Here is a 6683-nt window from a genome sequence, read left to right as displayed (position 1 = left end):
GGACTGGAGGTGGCAGGGTTTGAACCCAGGATCATCGGGTCCACAGCACAGCGCCTCAAATGACATGACCAACCAACCAGCTGAGAAACAAAGAGATCTCTAAACCATTCCCAGTGATTAATGTTAAATCTAGTTTATTAGACCAAAATAAACTGAAATGCTGCTTAACCCTGAGCTTCACAGCCCACAGATTCTTAGGAGGCAGCCTGTTTATCTGGGACTAAAGTACAAAACTGTTCAGATCAGATGAAGAAAAACTACATTAGTGACACAAACAAGAAACATGACAGAAAAGATTGGAGATAGAAATGTTAAAACTTCTTCTGATGGTGATATTAAGAGCCAGGATCAAACATTTACTGGAAGAGATGTAAAGAACCAGTAAAGAACCAGTAAAGAACCAACTCCAGCAGCAGTCTTGTTATAGCACTGGAAGCACATTGGAGGAAAAACCCTAAATGAAGCTTTGACTGGAAACAGAACCAAACCTTTGGATCCTGGAATAATCCCAGCTTCCATCTTTAAAGGACTGGAAGAGGACGAAGTTTACAAGGAATCTTTTCCAAGAGTTTCAGAAAGAAACCGACTGAATGTGAAAATGTTTCTGAGTGAAAGAGACAGACATGTAGAGACTGAACTATCTGTTCAACAGTGAGAGTGTTTCTCTGACAGGAGGAGACTCTTTAGACTCAACACAGAAACACTGAGGAACCAGAACTGATCCAGACTCCAGGATAAAGAGGTTCAGTGAATGTGGTGTTGAAGGTAAATGATAAATAAATAAATAAAGAGATGAGAGCACGTGCACAAACCTATTCACAATATAAACATCATAATACAGTTAAGTATCTCATTTTCATAACACCACAAGGGGTCATTAGCTTTGTTTCAAAAGGTTGGGGTGGTAGGACAAGTGATAAGTATGTGACGGAGCATAGTGGATATCTTGACCTGTTGTCCCCTAGGGATGTGGTTCTTGCTGACAGAGGGTGTAATGTAGCAGATTATGTAGGACTTGTCAATGCACAACTCAAGATACCTGCCTTTATCAAAGGAAAAGCACAGCTTCACCCAGAAGAAATCGAGTTGTCGAGAGGACTGGCAGCTGTGCGCATCCATGTGGAGAGAATTATAGGACTTGTAAGGAATAAGTACTCTATTTTGCAAGGAACAATACCCATATCACTTTGTTATTCAGCCTCAGATGGACTCACGCCACTAGACAAAATGGTGAAAGTGTGTTGTGCCCTCTGTAATCTTTTCCCTCCTGTTGTTCCACCAGAGTGATGACATGCTGAATTAAACATCCCAACACACAAAGTATTTCATTTTGAAATAAATCTGACTTTTGTTGATCAAACAATATACTTGTTTCATTATTACAATATTTAATGTTTTAAAGGTTTACTACTGAAGAGAAACATATGAGAAACATGTCACCATTTTTCAATTGTGATTTTAATAACGCACAAAATTAAGACAGGATAAAAATAAGACAAGAAAATCATCCCACGTCCTCATCTTCCTCTCCTCACAATGTAGATTTTATTTGCATTAGTTCTACTTGAAATGAAATATACACTGAAAGAAGTGATGGAAAGAGGATAGTAAGGAGGAGAGGAAGGAAGGGAAGGAGAGAGGCAGGAAGAGAGGTTGAATATTCTAATTCCAATTCTCTTGTTACAATACATCAAAATAACAGAATTGGAATTAGAATATCCCTCCTCTCCCACTGCCTCTCTTCTTCCCTTCCTTCCTCTCCTCTTCCCTCCTGATCTATGCTTGTCCCTCTCCTCAGTGTAGATTTTATTTCAAGCATATCATTAGAATAAGAACAATAGGGAATAAAGAAGGCAGGTTAAACACAACTTTAAAAGATCACAAGACAATCGCAGTACCTTAAAAATAAGGTTTGTCGACTTAGTTGAAAAATAACCCGAAGTGGGATTACTGGAATGACACCATGTTTAGAAGTGGAAAACTCTGGCATCAGAACAAAAGGAAACAAAACCTTAGCCTAAATATTATTGAATATCATTTTGTTATGTTAGCTTTGTACAATGTCTGTTGCATCACAGTGTAGTTCCTCAGTTTGGCTTTATCTTCCTGCATTCATAACACTTTCCACACTTTTGGAACCCTTGTCATCTGCAAGCAAGACCTGTGAAAGTGTCCTCGCTTGCATAGTTTTGATGCGCAGATGACTACATCCTCTGGAGCTCCCTGTGGTTCACCACAGTAGCCTCCTGAATGTGGCTGTTTCTCTGAGATTGGGGAGACCACTGTGCGTGGTACCGTGTAGTACTTTCCCAAAAGTTCTGGCAGAAGTCTAGTTTTGATGAACTGCACTACTCTGTTGTACGTCTCACTGAAGAACACGTCATCAAACTGAATGCGTTGGATAAACGTTTCAGTGGGACTCCACACAACAAAGTCACAATACTGTACACCTGCAATACGCATTTGGGCTTGAACTTGTGACATGTATTTGTGATTTGCCTTCAGTGTCATCACATTGTCCTTTTCCACTAGACAGAAGTTTGTGTCAGTGTTACAGCTGTTGGCAAGAGAGCTATTTTTGAGGGTAAAGGGACATTTGATTTCAAGCACATCTTTACCATGGCAGACACATGTAATGATCCCATCTGGCGATGCACCAATCCATGGCAAAGATGTGTTGATGATGAGGCCTGCTGTTGTCACCTGCAAATCTGTGTGATGATCTTGCAACGCTTTGATGTAATGTATCCTTGCTACTGGCTTATTTAGATTTCCCCATCTAGAAAAATGATGTTACACATGAATTAGATTGACTCCTACTTACAACAATCACAACCTAGAGTATACTACTTCACATCTAAAACCTGTGCATTAGCTGTTATGCAAACATGATCTAATTATGCATTGTATACATTATCTAACTGTGTAATTACCTGACTTTTCGACAGAGCAGAAATGAAATAGTGGAAGTGTTAGGACTGGGATCTTATCTTGAGCTTGCATCACTTAAGTCTTTGAAGTGTAATGATAATAACTTTGTTACTCTGCAATATCCCTTAAAAATTTAATAAAAACCAACCCTGGGTAAACCTGGTTGGTTATGTGGCCTTTCCATATGCACTTCTGTCTTTACCTCACTGCCTCAGCAGAAACCTGACAGGATCGAGGGTAACAAATCCTTTTAATCAAGGATATGCCACTGTCCGTCCTGCCTGCCTCGTGGAAGACCGATGCTGTGACTCTGCCTGCTCTTTGCTCAAACCACACCTTGCTGGCTGACTGTTCTCTAGTTGCCTTTTCTACTGAAAATGACTGCAAGATGTTTTGAACACTGAAGATTAGTTAAATGCAGTTTTTAATGTTGATACATCTGTTTATATTAGTGTTAAGCCAGGGGTCTGCAACCTTTACGATCCAAATTTGCCCTCGGCCCAGCTAAATAACACTCGTTTAGAGCCACAAATGTTACATGACCTTTTAAGTAAAAAGTAGTTTTTTAAAAAGGTCTTCAGGAAAAAAAAAACATTAGTTGGTTCTTTTTTATTTTTAGCCAATGTTATCAAGACCCACTGTGGAAGATCCAAAGAGCCACTTGTGGCTTTGGAGCCTTAGGTTGCGGACCCTTGTGTTAAGCAAAGTTCAAATAGTATACTTAATACCAGTACTTACCCAATATGCATTTACCAGAAGCTTTTACCAAAAGTGTAGTAATCTTATTGAATATACCAATAATATAAAAAATAAGGAAGTGCTTTACAAATTTAGTGAAGAATTAGACAGCCAATGTACATACCTCTTTTTCCGTTAGCTGAAGATCATCAAATACCTTTTCACTCTCTACCAGCAGTGATGATAAATCTGCTTGTAATCTTGCATTCGAGAAGAGACTTGTCAGAGGTTGTGGCAAGATCAGTTGGACAGTCTTTGGTATGTATTTGTCAGAGTGACCCACGATGATAGACAAAATAGCCGTTCCGTTGGGATTTCTTTCCTGGACATCACACTCATGCAGCTGTTGGAAGAACCTCATGTATTCATCCTCTGAAGGGACAGGAATGCTGGGCAGTGTAGTGGATTTTGATTTATTCTTCTTGGTCATTGATATTTTGCTCAGTTCCTCATACTGGATTTGAGATGTTTTGCCTGGAATGACCCAGGCACAGGCCTTCTGAGTGCTGGACTGTCCATCTTTGACATTGACTGCTGCCAGTAGTGCATACATCAGTGCAGCTGCATGGGAGCATGCTTCACCCAATCCTGCTTTACAGGTGCAGTGAGCCATTAGCACAGTCCCATCCTCTCTGACAACAACCCAGGGTTGTGTGGGTGTGGCATTTATGGCCTGAGAGTGATTCACTTGAAGTCAAAGAAGGTGATCTATTAGTAAAGTAGAACTAGAAAATACTTATCAAGATGAGTGTGAGACTTTAACTTTCTTGGGTCAAGTACAACATTAACCTCAGGTACTCGGAACCCCCCCCACATGACTTTTTGCAACAGTCAGGAGCTTGATGTTCGTACACCCACCCCTTGAAATTTCAAAATTGTTTATTTAGGACCTTAACATCACTCTTACATTAATCATTAGTCCTGCTCTATGTTTCAGTGGATGATTTAAATGATCCTAGCTTACCCCTTTGCAATGCTAACAGTGTTAGCCGCTGTTTACATCAAGCATAAAGATCAGTAGAACACGACTTACCTTTGCTTTACACAAGAATATTTTCTTGTTCTTCTGATACCATATTTTTGGGTCAATGACCCAGCCAGCCGTGAAATATCGATAGGCATCCGTGCTTTTAAAAGCTTTCAGACTTTCCCCGATGTATGAAGACGGGTTGTGTATAAGATATATGTATAAGTCGTGGAAGGAAAAATCTGGAAGCCTGTCAGTTGATGAAAGGTGTTGAAAACAGTCTGCAGGAACTTCGTATGGATCGCATCCAATAACAGCAATTTTTTTGTTGTATCGTTTAAGTTCGTGGGGATTTAAATGAGAACGATCCATTCTGGTCTGAGAGAAAGCGCCACGGAGCTTAGCGTTCGGTACTCAACATGGCGGTAGCAAGGTAGCGTGCATGATGACATCATCCTCCTGAAACGCATCTATAATGCAGAATTGTCAGTGGGGCTGCATCTCCGGTCTTCTGATTCATCTGTAGCTTCTTTCTCCATTCGATCTTGTTCGCTGGTCTTCTGCGAGGAAACAACCCCGTTTCGTTCTTTGGCAGAGTTTTTATAGTGCAGATAGCCTCACTGCTCATCCCCTGTTGCCGGGCAAGCTATCCCATCATTGAGTTACATGGTCACTGTGACCTTTCGGTGCTGTCACCTGGCCTCCGTAGACAGAGTCGTAAACAGCCAGCAGTTGGCTCCCTGTGATTTGACTTTTACCTTCACGACTCCCGCTCCCGTCCTGGTGCCATGACTTTTGCCTGTATTTTGAACTTCAGACTGATGAAAAACAGCGTGCACCTGGCTTTTTGTTTTTTGCTCCCATGCTTGTTATGACTTGAGCTTGCTCGTTGACCTTCCATTCATGCCCAGTTCCCGTGAGCTGGCTCTACTCTGCCCCTCCCGTCCTGATGTTATGTCTCTGCCGCCTCTGGCTCCCAAGCCATGGTGCCCTCCTTATCTGCTCAGCCTCAAGCTTTCTAACACAGTATTTCTCTGCTCACACCAGTTACAGCTAAAAAAAATCATCACTTCATTTTTATTCATCACAATTGATTAACATTACCCCTCTTCATTACATTTAATAATTGTAGAAAAATAGAAAATCATCATACATGTTGCTTTGATTATACTTGTAGTTTTCTACTTCTGAAAAAGATAAGACAGTTAAGACTTCTGAAAAAGATAAGAAAGTTACAGTTAATGTGTGACTCCATACAGGCCTCTTCAGTCCTCAGTTCCAGAGTACGAAGATATACTCATTTTACTGTTTCATAACATCTTATCCATGTAATATGATCATTATTTATTTGATACTCTAAAGATTAGGCTCTCATTCCATCATATGTGATTGTTGTTAAAATCAATCATAGTGATACACTTCTGCAAAAGAAAGAATAATTAAAACATACACCAAATGGGCCTCCCATACTTCATAGCTTTAAAATGTGAACATTTACTGCTGTATATGTCATTAAACTAATTATGAGGGTTTAATTCATTTCTGCATGGATACATGGAAGGATGTCACCTCATATTGACAATGGACAGAAACCTGATGGTAGCCCCGCAATAAAACCACCTTCGAAAAAATAGTCGTGCCCGCCAAATGGGCGGAAAAATCCTGGATGTGAGGGACTGGGTACCTGTTGTTATTGGTCGCATAATTAAGGCGCCAAAAATCCCCAAAGGGTCACCAACCCCCAGCGGCCTTGGGAACCATATTTAAAGGATACGCCCATGGACCTTTGGAGCGGCATACATTGCTGAGGCCATCCATGTTAGCAAACTCCTCTTTAGCTATTGCTAACTTAGTGGCATCTAGGCGGCATTCCCGCACAAAAACCGGCGGACCCACCATAGAAATACAATGCTGTACCCCATGTTTAGCTATTGTAGCAGAAAAAGTGGGGACCGTGAGAGCAGGAAACTCAGCCAACAATCGCTGAAACTAATCACCCATGGGAAACATGTTAGCAAGAGGCCAATGGCCGGGACCCCCAAGTGTA

The sequence above is a fragment of the Girardinichthys multiradiatus genome, unplaced genomic scaffold, assembly GCF_021462225.1.
Source record: "Girardinichthys multiradiatus isolate DD_20200921_A unplaced genomic scaffold, DD_fGirMul_XY1 scaffold_54, whole genome shotgun sequence".
NCBI classification, from domain to species: Eukaryota; Metazoa; Chordata; class Actinopteri; order Cyprinodontiformes; family Goodeidae; genus Girardinichthys; species Girardinichthys multiradiatus.
This window is presented reverse-complemented; position numbering follows the sequence as displayed.